The sequence below is a fragment of the Bufo bufo genome, chromosome 6 (assembly GCF_905171765.1).
Source record: "Bufo bufo chromosome 6, aBufBuf1.1, whole genome shotgun sequence".
In the NCBI taxonomy this organism is placed as follows: domain Eukaryota; kingdom Metazoa; phylum Chordata; class Amphibia; order Anura; family Bufonidae; genus Bufo; species Bufo bufo.
This window is the reverse complement of record NC_053394.1, coordinates 422,362,207-422,382,562: the sequence shown is the minus strand read 5'-3', so window position 1 is coordinate 422,382,562 and position 20,356 is coordinate 422,362,207.

The following is a 20,356-nucleotide window of genomic DNA, read 5'->3' as shown; positions in this document are numbered from 1 at the left end:
GCTTCTGCAAAAAAAGCACTCACCTCCTCCATCTGCTCTCCAGCGTGATGATGTCTCGCAGGTCCTGCTCTGAGCATCCAGTCAGCAGCGCAAGTAAATGGAGGAGGTGGGTGCTTTTTTTTATTTTTATTTTAATTAACACAGGAGGGAGGTAACGGCTGCACTAATGAGCGCTCCACAGTGGAAGCGCTCATTAGTAGCAGTCCTTGTAGGAAAATACCGGTAATTAACATTGCCGGTCGAAAACAATTACCGGCACAAGCAGGGCCACTAAAATACCGGCCTTGACGGTGAGATACCGGCCTGGTGGCAACCCTACTTGAATGGGACTGAGCTGCACCTCGGGCATGTGACCGGTGAAGATGACATCACATGGCCTAAGAAGAGGTCTAAGGACTCCCGCACCAAAGCAGCTGATCATGAGTTGGACCCCCTCCGATCTAATATTGATAACCTATCCTTCCTGAGCATAGGCCATAAATATGAAAATCCCCCCAAAAAACTTTAAACCTCTGCAAGTGAGACCGCCCACTGGACTCTTAAGCTCCTCTTGAGTTCTCTTATTCCTGTCCCCCAGACATCGTCTCATCCTCTCCTACGTGTTGAGATAAGACTACTTACGCGGATACAGACCAGGGACAGGAGAGTGAGGGCGAGAAGGGACGCATTCACAGTCAGGCCAGCGCCTAGGAAGAAATACATATTCATGTCAATACATTTCAGTCTTACTTCTAACATTCATAATGCACATCTTCAAAATCCCTACAGCAAGAAATCACGTATTTTTTACTCCAGTCACATCCAAAGCTGAATCCAACTCTTATGAAATGTACTTACAAAGTTAGGTCTACTTTGAATACTGCTTTGGATGTAACTGGAGGATAAGCCATATTGATGGCACATATGTAATTCTAGAGCTAAAGTTTGTCCTGCACAGACATAAAATTAAATGATAATATTCTGGCTCCCTGTAGCCACCACTAGGGGGAGCCTCCTGTATACAGATTAAAGGGGTTTTCTGGTTAGACAACATTCTTTAGCTAATATAGCTATTAGATAAAGGTGGATGTCTGAGCACTGGAAAGAAGACCCTGGACCCCTGAAATGAATGAAGAGGCAGGTCGAGCATGTGTACTGCCGCTCAATTCATTCTCTATGAGACAGCCAAGTACAAGCCCTCATCCTGTGGATAGGGGACAACTTCATTCCTTTAATACACCTTCCATTGAACTCAGTAATAAATATGCATAGTAAGGTTATAAGCTCCCTCTAGTGGTGGTCAGAGGCAGCAGGGGATTTGAAGCTTTGCAACAGAAAAAAGTGATGCACAGTATGAAATTCATAAACACTTTTGGGCCTAAAAAGTGGACAGTGTTAAAAAGTGGACCATGGGGGACTATTATAAACATGAATGCAGTGTGGTTTAATGTACAGGGCCATCGTCAGCATAAGACACATCGGGGTACACCAAGTTTGGGGAGACCATGGATTACAGGGAGTGCAGAATTATTAGGCAAGTTGTATTTTTGAGGATTAATTTATTATTGAACAACAACCATGTTCTCAATGAACCCAAAAAACTCATTAATATCAAAGCTGAATATTTTTGGAAGTAGTTTTTAGTTTGTTTTTAGTTTTAGCTATTTTAGGGGGATATCTGTGTGTGCAGGTGACTATTACTGTGCATAATTATTAGGCAACTTAACAGAAAAACAAATATATACCCATTTCAATTATTTATTTTTACCAGTGAAACCAATATAACATCTCAACATTCACAAATATACATTTCTGACATTCAAAAACAAATCAGTGACCAATATAGCCACCTTTCTTTGCAAGGACACTCAAAAGCCTGCCATCCATGGATTCTGTCAGTGTTTTGATCTGTTCACCATCAACATTGCGTGCAGCAGCAACCACAGCCTCCCAGACACTGTTCAGAGAGGTGTACTGTTTTCCCTCCTTGTAAATCTCACATTTGATGATGGACCACAGGTTCTCAATGGGGTTCAGATCAGGTGAACAAGGAGGCCATGTCATTAGATTTTCTTCTTTTATACCCTTTCTTGCCAGCCACGCTGTGGAGTACTTGGACGCGTGTGATGGAGCATTGTCCTGCTTGAAAATAATGTTTTTCTTGAAGGATGCAGACTTCTTCCTGTACCACTGCTTGAAGAAGGTGTCTTCCAGAAACTGGCAGTAGGACTGGGAGTTGAGCTTGACTCCATCCTCAACCCGAAAAGGCCCCACAAGCTCATCTTTGATGATACCAGCCCAAACCAGTACTCCACCTCCACCTTGCTGGCGTCTGAGTCGAACTGGAGCTCTCTGCCCTTTACCAATCCAGCCACGGGCCCATCCATCTGGCCCATCAAGACTCACTCTCATTTCATCAGTCCATAAAACCTTAGAAAAATCAGTCTTGAGATATTTCTTGGCCCAGTCTTGACGTTTCAGCTTGTGTGTCTTGTTCAGTGGTGGTCGTCTTTCAGCCTTTCTTACCTTGGCCATGTCTCTGAGTATTGCACACCTTGTGCTTTTGGGCACTCCAGTGATGTTGCAGCTCTGAAATATGGCCAAACTGGTGGCAAGTGGCATCTTGGCAGCTGCACGCTTGACTTTTCTCAGTTCATGGGCAGTTATTTTGAGCCTTGGTTTTTCCACACGCTTCTTGCGACCCTGTTGACTATTTTGAATGAAACGCTTGATTGTTCGATGATCACGCTTCAGAAGCTTTGCAATTTTAAGAGTGCTGCATCCCTCTGCAAGATATCTCACTATTTTTGACTTTTCTGAGCCTGTCAAGTCCTTCTTTTGACCCATTTTGCCAAAGGAAAGGAAGTTGCCTAATAATTATGCACACCTAATATAGGGTGTTGATGTCATTAGACCACACCCCTTCTCATTACAGAGATGCACATCACCTAATATGCTTAATTGGTAGTAGGCTTTCGAGCCTATACAGCTTGGAGTAAGACAACATGCATAAAGAGGATGATGTGGTCAAAATACTCATTTGCCTAATAATTCTGCACGCAGTGTAGATACATTTTATACAAGTGAAACGAAGACATGGAGCCATGGAGATACTGTGCCTAAGGGAGCTATTTATTTCAATGGGGGGGGGGGGATAATGCTTGGTTACCATGGGAGCCAAGGGTGGTACATAGTGAAGTCCAGCATGCCCAATCTTTTGACAGATGGGGGCACCACCAATCAGCCCCACTACTTCCTGGCAGATTTGGCCCTCTAATGGTGAATAGAGCAGAGATCTGGGAGAGCTGGGGATGTCCTGCCGTGATACCCACTGGCCCATTTTATCTGCAAAAATACGAGCAAAGATCAAAATTACCTTTATCTACAACTACTAGGGTCCCTTTAGCTTCCACATTGGTTTCTACTCCATTAATCAGCACTATTGCCTTACAATAGTAATGAGTTGACGAATTGACCTTTACAGTAATTGTGAAATTAGTTAAATTTCCTCCAAAACGCAAGTCCTGGTTTTGAAAGATGACTTTCTCAGGTGACCTCCGGATCATCAGGCTGTTCTTATAGGTCTCTACGGATATTTGGCTAACATTGCATGTGCTGTCCATGGTGCAGGTGAATCGGACTGGACTTCTTGGGCGGACATTAGGCACCTTATCTGGAGCCTGGAGAATTTCTGAAGGGAAACAGAAGTCATGTGAAACAAAAATGTGTAAAGTTACCATCACAAACAGCAGCTGAGATCCATCTCAAAGCTGGATAATGGCACCTGCCCTGTGGCCTCATCCAACCACTAACCTTCCCTCCTTCAGATGGGTGCAACTAACCTTCAGTTAACGGACTTCCGCTTTCACTCCCACCTGTGTGGTCCCGGACAGGCCCCTGACTTGGAAAGTGATCTGGGGAGGCTTTCAAAAGTTGTCATGGGGCCCAGCAGATTCTAGCTACACCCCTGATGGTTTAGATTAAAGTTGGTGGAGGGGCCTAAAACCTGTTGCAACCCCATGTGCACGTGTGTGTGGTCCAATGGGGTGTGTGTGGTCCTCAGGGTGACATTGGGGTGCCTTGTCAGTGGCACGTTCTGGCTGGCGCTGGAGTTGTCTACACAGGGAGGGGTGGAGAGTAATTTGCCTTTTATGTGCCATTTTAGCACTTTGTCCCAACCCTGTGGTAAGGCTCGTTAGATATTAGATATGGTGCTCATATCCCTTTAAATACCCCTTTAAATATTAAATATACATGCAAATAGGAACATATTTTAACCTCTTGTTTTGTATAGTTTTTTTTCACTATTGAGTACTCCCATTTAGCCATCAAGGCTGTTACCTGCGTTCTCCAGAGAGGGGATGCCGTTGCCTCCCTTCCACCCCAAATACTCTCAGGCTAAAGAATGCAAGAAGAGAGTCAAGCTTTAACTGGTGAAGGAGGTGCAAATAAACACTAAATTACCTGCATTAGGATGGTACACCATGAATGTCTATAGATCTGCTTTATTACGACTTCTTATAGAGGCCATCTCTTGCGTCAAGTCCAATAGAAGATAGACCTTGCATCGAGACAGAGTGCAAACATAAACCTATAAAAGTGGGTCTAAATTTTAGCATCAGCCACAGACCGAGCACCATGCAAGTCTAAGGATTCCGATTTCCTAATGGATATATTTGGGTGTTTTATAAATGTCTTCAATCTGGACTAAGAAATTTTGAGTAAGTGGTGGCATTATAAACCAGTCCAAGTCCAGGTGGACCAAGCAGATTTTCCTTGGGCAACCCTGGTCTTCCTGAACCCTTCAGCTTCCAGGGTAATGATATGGTCATTAACCCTAATTGTTGAGCCACCTCTAAAGTTACATCCAGTAATTGCTAATTTTTCACTAAGAGCCTATGACCATATGGATGGATTCAGGTCCCACAGCAGCAGTTTGTGTCCATGGGGCAAGCTGAGGTGGTGTGCGTCTGTATCAAGATGTCCCATGGCATCTTCACAATGGAGGAGGCGTCCATCAAGTTATGTTTCAAAGTAAGCAGAAAGTAATACAGAGAGGACGAGACAGCAGTAGACCCAATAGTACTGGCATGGAAGGTGGTGTAATCGTATTACTGCCTCCAATGTATGCAACAAGCAGGCTACGTCCTTCCTTTTACCCCAAGAAAGCATGATTATGAAAGACTGTTTGTCACATTTGGTGGAGGATGCGGCCATTATAGTCACAATTATGGAGGACATGATAAAAGCTTTGCTGCAAACCACTACAGTTCAACAAGAGGCAACCAAAGTGCAGCAAGAAACTAGTAGACACCCTAAGAAAAGGTCATCCCACAAGACTGGTTGTCACATTTGGTGGAGGATATGGCATTATAGCATCTGTAGTCACAATTATGGACAACATAATAAAAGCTTTACTGTAAACTACTACAGTTCATCAACAGGAGACTAAAGTGCAGCAAGAAATTAATGGACTCCCCAGGAAAACGTGATCCCACAAGATTGGTTGTCACACTGGTCACTCCATACTATTAAAGGGGTTATCCCATGACTAATGTAATAATGAAAATCAGACATCATATAATACATGATAATTTATTTCTAACAAAGCTAGAACCAGCCCTGCACCTCACATGGATCCAGAGATCTCCTCATTCATTGCTCTGCTAGATTTATATCAAGCTGACAGCTCAAGGGGAGTGTCTTTTCTGCAGCAGCTCAGGGGGCGTGTCCATGCTCTCCCTATCACAGCTCAGGGGGCGTGTCCATGGTCTCCCTATCACAGCTCAGGAGGAAGTTGAAGGATGAAACTGAGCATGTGCGGCCACCTCAGTGAGCAGGACCAAGAAATAGGAAAAGGAACAAACAGCAGGTGGTGCTATACAGATACGTTTTATTGAATAACTCAGCAGCTATGCAAAATTTTTATTTATATGCAATTACAAAAGTGTTCAGATGCAGGTGCTGGATTGATAACTGTAGAATAGTTTTCGTGGGACAAACCCTTTAATGCACTGACCATATCTTGGGGGCATCTAGTGAAATCCACATATATATAATAATTTTTTTCTGTCTGCTACTACTAAATTCACACTTGTCATGCACGTAGGGAAAAAGCTTAGTTTACAGACAGTACCGTATATGCTATATAGGACCAGACTGGCCATTGCAGCAGGTTGTCAGCTGTATATATTACAACCAAGATCTGTTGCTGATGCTCCTAGTCTAACGTATGTGGCCGAGACATGGGGCGGGAAGGGGTTAATAGTATTAGAAATAATCATACTACTAATGATAATAACTTTTACATCAGTTTTTAATCTTTAACCCCTTAATGGCTATCTGCCATTAAAACAGGTTGACCGTCACTGCCTCTGTTGATCACGTGATTGTTGGGAAACTAGATCCACCCAAGCCCTGATTGTGAACGCCCCTATCTTTAGATGCCTCTTAAACTACTACACAAGCTTTTAAAAATTATACTAAGAATGAAAACACGTAAAAGATGAAAAATCCTAATCTCCCCCTACCCCCTAACAAACCAAACGGTAGACTACAGTGGGCACAAATATAAATTTTATATGGAAAAATTTAATTTTTTAAATAATACTTTTGACTCTCTAAAAGCCTAAACGGTAACGTGAATCTCCTCAGCATACAGATACGTTCGGCATGTCTTTGTTCTGCACAGAACAAATAAGGACACAACATAGTTACATAGTTTATACGGTTGAAAAAAGACATAAGTCCATCAACTTCAACCAAGGGATCGGTGGGGACGTGAATCCCAGAAGGAAGTGAGACTCAGATTTCTACATTCATAAGCATTAATGTTGTTTACTTTTAAGAATTCATCTAAACCCTTTTTAAAACTGTTCACTGTTCCTGCTGTGACCACGTCCTGAGGAAGTCTATTCCACAGATGCACAGATCTTACAGTAAAGAAGCTTTAACGCTTCTGGAACTTTTTCCTCTCCAGTCGGAGGCAGTGCCCCCTTGTCTTTTGAGGGCATTTTACATGGAACAGTTTTTCACCGTATTTTTTGTATGGCCCATTTATATATTTGTATAGGTTAATCATGTCCCCCCCCTTAGATGTCTCTTCTCAAGACTAAATACATTTAATTATTTTAATTAGGGATGAGCGAACCCGAACTGTATAGTTCGGGTTCGTACCGATTTTTGGGGTGTCCGTGACACGGACCCGAACATTTTCGTAAAAGTCCGGGTTCGGTGTTCAGCGCTTTCTTGGCGCTTTTTGAAAGGCTGCAAAGCAGCCAATCAACAAGCGTCATACTACTTGCCCCAAGAGGCCATCACAGCCATGCCTACTATTGGCATGGCTGTGATTGGCCAGTGCAGCATGTGACCCCGCCTCTATATAAGCTTGGGTCACGTAGCGCTGCACGTCACTCTGCTGATACAAGCATAGGGAGAGGTTGCAGCTGCGACGTTAGGGTGAGATTAGGCAGTGATTAACTCCTCCAAAAGACTTCATTCAGTGATCGATCTACAGCTGTGGATCATTGAACTGCTGCTATTCAATTGCTCAGTGTTTTTAGGCTGCCCAGAGCGTTTTTCAGTCACTTTTTTCTGGGGTGATCGGCGGCCATTTTGTGGCTTGTGGTGCGCCAGCACAAGCTGCCACCAAGTGCATTTAACCATCAATAGTGTGGTTATTTTTTGGCCATATACTACATCAGGGGCAAGTTGAGCCTATCACCCAGCGCCTAAAAAATAGGCCTCACATTTATATTCATCCAAATCTGTACTGTTTTAGCTGGTCAAGTTATTTTTTGTGACCGTCAAAGCACAGTTTTTGTTCTGGGTTGAAAAACAATTCCCAAATTTGCAATTCTCAAAATTTGTGGTTTCTGCTGTATCAGGCCTACTTTAAATCTATCCCTAAAAGGGTATATTAGATTCAAGGTGCTGATAGGGTCATTCTCAAAAACTTAACACACACGCTACAGTGCAGATACAAGTCTAATTCTGTCCGTAAACGTATACCTGTCACCCAGCGCCTAAATAATAGGCCTCACATTTATATTCAGCTAAATCTGTCATTACTGGTGTGCCTGTATTAGTGTAATACGGTACCTAAATAGATAGCCAGACAGTGTTAGGTGTCTGTAAAAAAAGGCCTGAATTTTAATTCAATACATTGGCCCGAATAATATTTTTCTTATTGTGGTGAACGGTAACAATGAGGAAAACATCTAGTAAGGGACGCGGACGTGGACATGGTCGTGGTGGTGTTAGTGGACCCTCTGGTGCTGGGAGAGGACGTGGCCGTTCTGCCACAGCCACACGTCCTAGTGAACCAACTACCTCAGGTCCCAGTAGCCGCCAGAATTTACAGGGATATTTGGTGGGGCCCAATGCCGTTCTAAGGATGGTAAGGCCTGAGCAGGTACAGGCATTAGTCAATTGGGTGGCCGACAGTGCATCCAGCACGTTCACATTATCTCCCACCCAGTCTTCTGCAGAAAGCGCACAGATGGCGCATGAAAACCAAGCCCATCAGTCTGTCACATCACCCCCATGCATATCAGGGAAACTGTCTGAGCCTCAAGTTATGCAGCAGTCTCTTATGCTGTTTGAAGACTCTGCTGGCAGGGTTTCCCAAGGGCATCCACCTAGCCCTTCCCCAGGGGTGGAAGAGATAGAATGCACTAACGCACAACCACTTATGTTTCCTGATGATGAGGACATGGGAATACCACCTCAGCACGTCTCTGATGATGACGAAACACAGGTGCCAACTGCTGCGTCTTTCTGCAGTGTGCAGACTGAACAGGAGGTCAGGGATCAAGACTGGGTGGAAGACGATGCAGGGGACGATGAGGTCCTAGACCCCACATGGAATGAAGGTCGTGCCACTGACTTTCACAGTTCAGAGGAAGAGGCAGTGGTGAGACCGAGCCAACAGCGTAGCAAAAGAGGGAGCAGTGGGCAAAATCAGAACACCCGCCGCCAAGAGACTCCGCCTGCTACTGACCACCGCCATCTGGGACCGAGCACCCCAAAGGCAGCTTCAAGGAGTTCCCTGGCATGGCACTTCTTCAAACAATGTGCTGACGACAAGACCCGAGTTGTCACAGCCACTATCTCTGGCTGTGACCTTCCGTTCTTGCTCGTTTGTCGCTCCTCGCTGAAGTTCTGTTCCTTTGTGTTATTTGTGGTTCTGTATGGGTTAACTCCCCTGTGTTCCTATTAGAAGTTAATTCTCTGTCTGCTCCATGGGTGTGGTCTCTCTGCTGCACCCATGGAACCTGTATATAAGCCTGGGGTTTCCTCAGTTCTGTGTCAGCTCTCCTGGTGTGTGTTGTCTGTCCTGTTCCTGGTTTGTACTCTGTCCCATGCTGCTGACCCATGGGATCTGTGTCTGTCTGTCTGTGCTCTGTGAGTTTCCCTACTTGTTCATTTGCGTCCTTTTTCCTGTCTTTCTGTTCTGCCAGTTATGTTTTAGTTACTTTGTGTTTATTCTGATGTCTGTGTTCAGAAAGCCTTTGCAGCAGAGTGGCATGACAAGGCCATGCAGATTACTACTGGTGGAGCAAGTCCTTCTCTGCTCATTGCCACTCCTGCTCCCTTGCGTGAACTCCTGTTTGTATTATTAGTTGCCCTGTTTTGTATTCATATGTCTGTGTTCAGCAAGCCTTTGCAGCAGAGTGGCATGACAAGGCCATGCAGTTTACTACTGGTGGAGCAAGTCCTTCTCTGCTCATTGCCACTCCTGCTCCCTTGCATGAACTCCTGCTTGTGTTATTATTTGCCCTGTTTGTATTTACCTGTCTGTTATGTTTGCCTATGTGCCGTCGGTACCTTCTGGTACCTGTTGTCCATTCGCTCCTGCTGTCCCTGTCTAGGTCACGCTCCAGAGTGGACCCTGGCAACTTCCTGCGGCTAAGTCTAACCCTACCATCTAGGGCTCTAGTGAAAACCAGGAGTTGCTTAGTTATGCCCCTCTGGAGTATTACTAGACAGTGGCGCTGTGGGGGTTTTCTCCCACTGTGCTGACGGTACATAGAGATCTTGTTTTATCTGTGCTGCTTTATATGTTTTTGTCTGTGCAATAAACTCTTATGTGTCTGTACCTGATTTTCGTTTATTGCTTGACGACGCGGTGGTCTCTCCTGGGACCTCCAACTCGTGACACGAGTGGTTTGCACGCTGTGCCATCAGAGCCTGAAGCGAGGCAATAACGTTCTGAACCTTAGCACAACCTGCATGACCAGGCACCTGCATGCAAAGCATGAACTGCAGTGGAGTAAACACCTTAAAAACAAGGAAGTCACTCAGGCTCCCCCTGCTACCTCTTCTGCTGCTGCCGCCTCGGTCTCTTCTGCTGCTGCCGCCGCCTCGGCCTCTTCCTCCGCCTCTGGAGGAACGTTGGCACTTGCCGCCCAGCAAACATGGGATGTACCACCAACACCACCACCTGCGTCACCAAGCATCTCAACCATGTCACACGGCAGCGTTCAGCTCTCCATCTCACAAACATTTGAGAGAAAGCGTAAATTCCCACCTAGCCACCCTCGATCCCTGGCCCTGAATGCCAGCATTTCTAAACTACTGGCCTATGAAATGCTGTCATTTAGGCTGGTGGACACACACAGCTTCAAACAGCTCATGTCGCTTGCTGTCCCACAGTATGTTGTTCCCAGCCGGCACTACTTCTCCAAGAGAGCCGTGCCTTCCCTGCACAACCAAGTGTCCGATAAAATCAAGTGTGCACTGCGCAACGCAATCTGTGGCAAGGTCCACCTAACCACAGATACGTGGACCAGTAAGCACGGCCAGGGACGCTATATCTCCCTAACTGCACACTGGGTAAATGTAGTGGCGGCTGGACCCCAGGCGGAGAGCTGTTTGGCGCACGTCCTTCCGCCGCCAAGGATCGCAGGGCAACATTCTTTGCCTCCTGTCTCCTCCTCCTCCTACTCAGCTTCCTCCTCCTCTTCTTCCACCTGCTCATCCAGTCAGCCACACACCTTCACCACCAACTTCAGCACAGCCCGGGGTAAACGTCAGCAGGCCGTTCTGAAACTCATATGTTTGGGGGACAGGCCCCACACCGCACAGGAGTTGTGGCGGGGTATAGAACAACAGACCGACGAGTGGTTGCTGCCGGTGAGCCTCAAGCCCGGCTGGTGGTGTGCGATAATGGGCGAAATCTCGTTGCAGCTCTGGGACTAGCCGGTTTGACGCACATCCCTTGCCTGGCACATGTGCTGAATTTGGTGGTGCAGAAGTTCATTCACAACTACCCCGACATGTCAGAGCTGCTGCATAAAGTGCAGGCCGTCTGTTCGCGCTTCCGGCGTTCACACCCTGCCGCTGCTCGCCTGTCTGCGCTACAGCGTAACTTCGGCCTTCCCGCTCACCGCCTCATATGCCACGTGCCCACCAGGTGGAACTCCACCTTGCACATGCTGGACAGACTGTGCGAGCAGCAGCAGGCCATAGTGGAATTTCAGCTGCACCACGCACGGGTCAGTCGCACTGCGGATCAGCCCCACTTCACCACCAATGACTGGGCCTCCATGCGAGACCTGTGTGCCCTGTTGCGCTGTTTCGAGTACTCCACCAACATGGCCAGTGGCGATGACGCCGTTATCAGCGTTACAATACCACTTCTATGTCTCCTTGAGAAAACACTTAGGGCGATGATGGAAGAGGAGGTGGCCCAGGAGGAAGAGGAGTCATTTTTAGCACTTTCAGGCCAGTCTCTTCGAAGTGACTCAGAGGGAGGTTTTTTGCAACAGCAGAGGCCAGGTACAAATGTGGCCAGACAGGGCCCACTACTGGAGGACGAGGATGAGGAGGAGGTGGAGGAGGATGAGGATGAAGCAGGTTCACAGTGGGCTGGCACCCAACGCAGCTCGGGCCCATCACTGGTGCCTGGCTGGGGGGAAACACAGGACGATGACGATACGCCTCCCACAGAGGACAGCTTGTCCTTACCTCTGGGCAGCCTGGCACACATGAGCGACTACATGCTGCAGTGCCTGCGCAACGACAGCAGAGTTGCCCACATTTTAACGTGTGCGGAGTACTGGGTTGCCACCCTGCTGGATCTCCGGTACAAAGACAATGTGCCCACCTTACTTCCTACACTGGAGCGTGATAGGAAGATGCGCGAGTACAAGCGCACGTTAGTAGACGCGCTACTGAGAGCATTCCCAAATGTCACAGGGGAACAAGTGGAAGCCCAAGGCGAAGGCAGAGGAGGAGCAAGAGGTCGCCAACGCAGCTATGTCACGGCCAGCTTCTCTGAGGGCATGGTTAGCATGGCAGAGATGTGGAAAAGTTTTGTCACCACGCCACAGCTAACTGCACCACCACCTGATACGGAACGTGTTAGCAGGAGGCAACATTTCAATAACATGGTGGAACAGTACCTGTGCACACCCCTCCACGTACTGACTGATGGTTCGGCCCCATTCAACTTCTGGGTCTCCAAATTGTCCACGTGGCCAGAGCTAGCCTTTTATGCCTTGGAGGTGCTGGCCTGCCCGGCGGCCAGCGTTTTGTCTGAACATGTATTCAGCACGGCAGGGGGCGTCATTACAGACAAACGCAGCCGCCTGTCTACAGCCAATGTGGACAAGCTGACGTTCATAAAAATGAACCAGGCATGGATCCCACAGGACCTGTCCATCCCTTGTGCAGATTAGACATTAACTACCTCCCCTTAACAATATATTATTCTACTCCAGGGCACTTCCTCATTCAATCCTATTTTTATTTTCATTTTACCATTATATTGCGGGGCAACCCAAAGTTGAATGAACCTCTCCTCTGTCTGGGTGCCGGGGCCTAAAAATATCTGACAGTGGCCTGTTCCAGTGGTGGGTGACATGAAGCCTGATTCTCTGCTATGACATGAAGACTGATTCTCTGCTGACATGAAGCCTGAATCTCTGTTATGGGACCTCTCTCCTCTGCCTGGGTGCCTGGGCCTAAATATGTGACAGTGGCCTGTTCCAGTGGTGGGTGACGTGAAGCCTGATTCTCTGCTATGACATGAAGACTGATTCTGTGCTGACATGAAGCCTGAATCTCTGTTATGGGACCTCTCTCCTCTGCCTGGGTGCCTGGGCCTAAATATCTGACAATGGACTGTTCCAGTGTTGGGTGACGTAAAGCATGATTCTCTGCTATGACATGCAGACTGATTCTCTGCTGACATGAAGCCAGATTCTCTGTTACGGGACCTCTCTCCTCTGCCTGGGTGCAGAGGAGACGTGTTACAGTGGTGGGTGACGTGAAGCTAAATTCTCTGCTATGAGACCTCTCTCCAATTGATATTGGTTAATTTTTATTTATTTTATTTTTATTCATTTCCCTATCCACATTTGTTTGCAGGGGATTTACCTATATGTTGCTGCCTTTTGCAGCCCTCTAGCTCTTTCCTGGGCTGTTTTACAGCCTTTTTAGTGCCGAAAAGTTCGGGTCCCCATTGACTTCAATGGGGTTCGGGTTCGGGACGAAGTTCGGGTCGGGTTCGGATCCCGAACCCGAACATTTCCGGGAAGTTCGGCCGAATTTCTCGAACCCGAACATCCAGGTGTTCGCTCAACTCTAATTTTAATCTTTCATTATAACTGAGATCCTCCATGCCCCTTATCAGTTTAGTCGCTCTATTCTGTACTTTCTCCAGCTGCAGTGCGTCCTTTCTATAGACTGGTGCCCAGAACTGAACTGCATATTCCAGATGAGGACGCACCAATGCTTTGTAAAGTGGCAATATTACATCCCTGCCCCGCGAGTCCATGCCTCGTTTAATGCATGAAAATATCCTGGTGGCCTTAGAAGCAGCTGATTGACATTGTGTGCTGTTATGCCAAGTTGATGCCCAATCACTCAGAGTGTTCAAGTCAGCTTGTAGTTTATGGACAGCTTCCATAGACTGTACAGTACTACATAGCTTAGTGTCATCTGCAAAAATAGAAATGGTGCCATTAATCCCGTCCTCCATATCATTAATAATTTAATTAAATAATAGAGGACCCAGCACTGAACCTTGGGGTACACCACTTATAACCCGGGACCATTCTGAATAGGAATCATTGACCACAACTCTCCGGACACGATCCTTCAGCCAGTTTTCAATCCAATTACAAACTATACTTTCCAAGCCTATAGGTCTATAATTACCTATGAAGGACCTAGATCCTTTTTTGAATATAGGCACCACATTTGCCTTGCACCAATCACTTGGCACTGTACCAATCCCTAGAGAATCTTTAAAAATGATAAACAGGGGCACGTCAATGACTGAACTGAGCTCTTTAAGCACTCTTGGGTGTAATCTATCTGGACCCAGAGCCTTGTTCACATTTACCTTATTTAACGTATCTTGGACCATATCTACAGTTACAATCGAGTATATTGCTGGATGCACTAACAGCCCTACCACCACAGATATCAGCTCCTTTCTCTTCTATTGTACAGTTGCAAGAAAAAGTATGTGAACCCTTTGGAATGATATTGATTTCTGCACAAATTGGTCATAAAACGTGATCTGATCTTCATCTAAGTCACAACAATAGACAATCACAGTCTGCTTAAACACACAAAGAATTAAATGTTACCATGTTTTTATTGAACACACCATGTAAACATTCACAGTGCAGGTGGAGAAAGTATGTGAACCCCTAGACTAATGACATGTCCAAGAGCTAATTGGAGTGAGGTGTCAGCCAACTGGAGTCCAATCAATGAGATGAGATTGGAGGTGTTGGTTACAGCTGCCCTGCCCTATAAAAAACACACACCAGTTCTGGGTTTGCTTTTCACAAGAAGCATTGCCTGATGTGAATGATGCCTCGCACAAAAGAGCTCTCAGAAGACCTACGATTAAGAATTGTTGACTTGCATGAAGCTGGAAAGGGTTATCAAAGTATCTCCAAAAGCCTTGCTGTTCATCAGTCCACGGTAAGACAAATTGTCTATAAATGGAGAAAGTTCAGCACTGCTGCTACTCTCCCTAGGAGTGGCCGTCCTGTAAAGAATCCTAGAGTGTCAGCTAAAGACTTACAAAAGTCTCTGGCATATGCTAACATCCCTGTTAGCGAATCTACGATACGTAAAACACTAAACAAGAATGGATTTCATGGGAGGATACCACAGAGGAAGCCACTGCTGTCCAAAAAAACCATTGCTGCACGTTTACAGTTTGCACAAGAGCACCTGGATGTTCCACAGCAGTACTGGCAAAATGTTCTGTGGAAAGATGAAACCAAAGTTGAGTTGTTTGGAAGAAACACACAACACTATGTGTGGAGAAAAAGAGGCCCAGCACACCAACATCAAAACTTCATCCCAACTGTGAAGTATGGTTTGGGGCTCCTTTGCTGCGTCAGGGCCTGGACGGATTGCTATCATCGAAGTAAAAATGAATTCCCAAGTTTATCAAGACATTTTGCAGGAGAACTTAAGGCCATCTGTCCACCAGCTGAAGTTCAACAGAAGATGGGTGTTGCAACAGGACCACAACCCAAAGCATAGAAGTAAATCAACAAAAGAATGGCTTAAACAGAAGAAAATACGCCTTCTGGAGTGGCCCAGTCAGAGTCCTGACCTCAACCCGATTGAGATGCTGTGGCATGACCTCAAGAAAGCGATTCACACCAGACATCCCAAGAATATTGCTGAACTGAGACAGTTCTGTAAAGAGGAATGGTCAAGAATCAGTCCTGACCGTTGTGCACGTCTGATCTGCAACTACAGAAAACATTTGGTTGAAGTTATTGCTGCCAAAGGAGGTTCAAGTAGTTATTAAATCCAAGCGTTCACATACTTTTTCCACCTGCGCTGTGAATGTTTACAATAAAAACACGGTAACATTTAATTCTTTGTGTGTTATTAGTTTAAGCAGACTGTGATTGTCTATTGTTGTGACTTAGATGAAGATCAGATGATATTTTATGACCAATTTGTGCAGAAATCCATATCATTCCAAAGGGGTCACATACTTTTCTCGCAACTGTATATACAGAGCTAAAAAAACAATTAAGTAACTCTGCCTTTTCCTTATTTTCAGTGACTACCCCCCTTTACCATTATTTAGGATACCTACCTGCTCGGACATTGGCTTTTTAGCATTTATATATTTAAATTATTTTTGGGGATTTGTTTTGCTCTCTTTTGCCACCTGCTGCTCGTTTTGTATTTTTGCTAATTTTATCTCCTTTTTGCAGATTTTATTAAGCCCTTTGTAATCTTCAAACGCTACAGCTGACCCCTCAGATTTGTATTTTTTAAATGCCCTATTTTTGTCTTTTACTGCCCTTTATACAGTAGCTGTAAGCCATGGCGGGTTAAATTTTAGCCATTTATACTCGTTACCTAAAGGAATAAAAAAAATTGTGCAATTACTCAATGTGGATTTAAAGCTCTCCCATTTATCCTATTATGTGACAGTAGCTGCCCCCAGTCTATGCCCTGAAATGCTGCCCCCAACCCAGAGAAATTAGCCTTTTTAAAATTCAGTGTCTTTGCTCTGCCTGACAGAATTTGCTTCTTATAGTTTAGGGGGAATATAATTATATTGTGGTCACTATTACCAAGTGTTTCTCGAACAGTAACATTTCCAACAAGCTCTGCATCATTAGAAATGACCAGATCCAACAGAGCATCACCCCTAGTGGGAGCTTCTACAAACTGGCCCATAAAGTGGTCCTGCAGCAAGTTGAGGAATCTTCTCCCCTTTGCGGCTGAGGCAGAATCATGACCCCAGTTAATGTCTGGGAAGTTAAAATCTCCCATAATGACCACTGTACCAGCCTGATCCGCCCGCTCTATTTGGTTATACAGTTGAGTTTCTATCTCCTCTGTGATGTTAGGGGATCTATTTTTTTCAGTGTTTATATCCCTTTGAACTTCCACCCATAAGGTTTCCACATCCTCACCATCCTCACCCACAATTGCCTCTTTCACACTTGTCTTCAGATCACTCCTCACATACAGGCACACGCCACCAACTTTTCTATTGACCTTGTCTTTCCTAAATAGCCCCCACTAAATCCCCACTGTCCCCTCCTATACCCAACTCTCTATCTACACTATCTACCCCCTTATTAGTATGACCACCCACCCTCCCCCAGATCCTAGTTTAACAGCTCCTCCAGCCGTCTAACCATTTTTTCCCCCAGGGCAGTTGCACCCTCCCCATTAAGGTGCAGCCCGTCCCTACTGTAGAGCCTTTAACGGACAGCGAAGTCACCCCAGTTCTCCATGAACCCAAACCCTTCCTTCCTGCACCAGCTTCTGAGCCACTTATTTAGCTCCCTAAGCTCCCGTTGTCTCCCTGGTGACGCTCGTGGCACTGGTAGTATTTCTGAAAACACTACCTTGGAGGTCCTAGACTTAAGCTTCTCTTCTAGTTCCCTAAAATCATTTTTTAGGACCTTCCATCTCCCCCTGACTTTGTCATTGGTGCCAATGTGTACCCATGACCACCAGGTCTTCCCCAGCCCCACCCAGCAACCTGTCAATCCGATCTGCAATATGCCGAACCCGAGCACCTGGCAGACAACACACTGTTCGGCATTCACGGTCTCGGCGACAGTAGACCCTGTCTGTCCTCCGAATAATAGAGTCACCTACCAGCAGCATCTGTCTGACTTTTGCCGCACTCCTTTTCCCATCCTTCCTGCTGCGGTCATCCTTCCTGGTTGCTTGGAGAAACGCCCTGCTGCAGTGTTGCTTGCCCTGGGCTTTCATCCCTAATATCAGCCAAACAGGCATATTTACTAGGGCATTCCAGCTCAGGACTAGCCTCCCTGGTACTTTTCCCTCTACCCCTTCTTCCTACATTAACCCAACTGCTGACCTGATAGTCCTGATCTTGCCCTCCTCCTCCCACCTCCATTTCACTGACCCCAGTCAGTGCCTGCACAGTGAGGACTAAGCCTCTCTCCAGGTTTGCAATGCCCCTAAGTATTTCAAGCTGCTTATTTAGATCCAGTCTGGGCTTCCAAATATGCAACATGATTGCATCTAGTGCAAATGTATTCATCCTCGAAAGGCTCTTCATTGCACAGGACACACACTTAGTAGCATTGTCCATGGAGCACATGAATGAACAGTAAAGAAGGAAAACAGTAAATATGAGTTAGAATTAGACCCCGTCTGCTGTAGTTGGAGGTCTAGCTAGAATCAAGCCAAAAACAACACACAACAAAATCTATCAAACCTTAGTTTCTTGCTCCTTGTCTTAAACTTCGGTTCTTTAAACTCCACTTATTCACAAGCCCACTTGGTACAGCAAGCCCAGGTAGAGCTTGGAACTTAAAGCTAATTTTAAAAAATCACCAACCTGATTTGCACGATGTCACCGGCGATAGGTGCAAGATATAAAGGCATAGCACAGTATACAGCATCATGGTGGACTGTCCGGCAAAGATAGTGGCTGAATATTAGGGTGTGCCGTATTGTGAAAAAATGTTCTCTGATGACACAGGGATTCACGTTTTTCTGGAAGAATCCTGTTCTCCCAACCATTTCCTGAATATGGGCTTGTTAGGAGTCTCATGCTCTACAAAGGAAACTGAGCCCCTCTAGTGGCCAATGTGAAAAGTGAAATTTGGAGAACTTGTGTCTAGGGTGTTTCAGAAGAAGATTCCCACTCCTAAGTCAATGGTCAACTTTTATAATAGGGTTGCCAAAGTTTAGGGTAGGGGTAGCCTAGGGTTAGGCTAGTGTTAGGCTAAAATTAGGCTAGGGGTAGTTGAGGGTTTGTATAGGGTTAATGGTAGGCTAGGGTTAGGTTAGGAATAGATTTGAGCAAGCCTAGGTTTAATTTAGTGCTAGGCTATGATTAGACTAGAGTTTGGCTAGGGGCAATCTAGGTGGTTGATGCCAGGATAGAGTTAGGCTAGAATTAGATTAAGGTTTAGCTTAGTGTTATCTAGAGTTAGGCTAGGAGTAGTTTAGGTTTTGCTTAGGGTTGCTAGGGGAAGGATATGATTAGATTGGGGTATGTCATGGTTAAAGTTAGTGTTAGACTACGGTTAGGCTAGAAATAGATTTGTGCTAGCCTAGGTTTAGGTTGATGCTAGGCTAAGTTTAGAGTAGAGTTAGGCTAGTGGCAGTCTAGGATTTGAATGGGGTTAATGCTAGAGTAAGGTTAGGCTAGGATAAGATTAGAGCAACAAATAAAACAGAAAACTGAGGCAAAAGGGAGATAAAACGTAACTTTTACTAATGCTGAGATAAAATCACAATACTGCATCAAAAAAGACATACAGAACACAAAATCACATAAATCATTCCCTAGAAAATTCACCTAGATTGTTGCACAACCATGAGATATCACAGGGCCCATGAGAAACAATGGAGGTAGAATAAATAATCTCACCAATCCAGATGCTGTTAGTCTTCATGAGAATGTGGATCATTCAGGGACCCCAAACTTGGTGTGGTACCCTGATGCGCTCAGGAACAGCCTGCCGCAATTGTGAAAGTAGCCTAAGTTTTGTGTTGGTGCCGGCCTGTACATAACTTCGGTGCATCCAGCGCCAGTTGTAAACGTAAGCCGGCTTCCTTGCTGTCTTACATTTAGACTACACCTAAAGCAGACGTAAAAAATGATGAATGAGAGTCACCTTCCACGCCACACCCGCGATTTTAGACCTGGCGCGAGCGGGGCGAAGTCGCAGATAGCGGCACAACTCACATTTGCACCGCCATCTGCACCTGAAATACGTCTAATTTAGGCATATTTCAGAATAGTAAATGACCCCCTTTTGTTTCTAATAAGTTCTATAAAATGAATGCTCAAATATAATTTAAAAAATCACTATAAATCAAAAAACCTAGGTGCGTAAATAGCCCAGTGCACGTAAAAAAAGAACAGTCTTACTAAACATCATTTGTTTGAGGAGAAGGGACAGCAATGGTCAACACACTGGGTCCAGGCAGAGCTGGGTTGCTTTACCTAAAGTGCCCCTACTTGGCCTGGACTAATCTCCTCGTACAATTAGTCGCAGCACCCGCCCCAAAAGGGGCGACCCCTCTGGACCATCCATAACAAAGAAATAAAAATCCCTATCACAGCCATGTTACAGATGTTACCAGCCATGCAGGTAGTGTTGTGTACAAGGGTATTTCAAAATGGTTCCAACGCGTTTCTATTCGGTAATTATATCCGATTTCATCCGAGGACCTAAACACAATTGTAGCCTTAAAAAATAAAAAAGCGCAGAAGAAAACATGCAGTCCACCACAATGCACTAGGTGGACTACTGTAGGGGAGTTCCCTGTGCAAGCGTATGGCTCATAAAAAGGAACTGACTCTCCACAATAGTGGAGCGCTGTATTGCGTATGGCAGATACATCTCGTATTGTACTTTTGGATACTTAA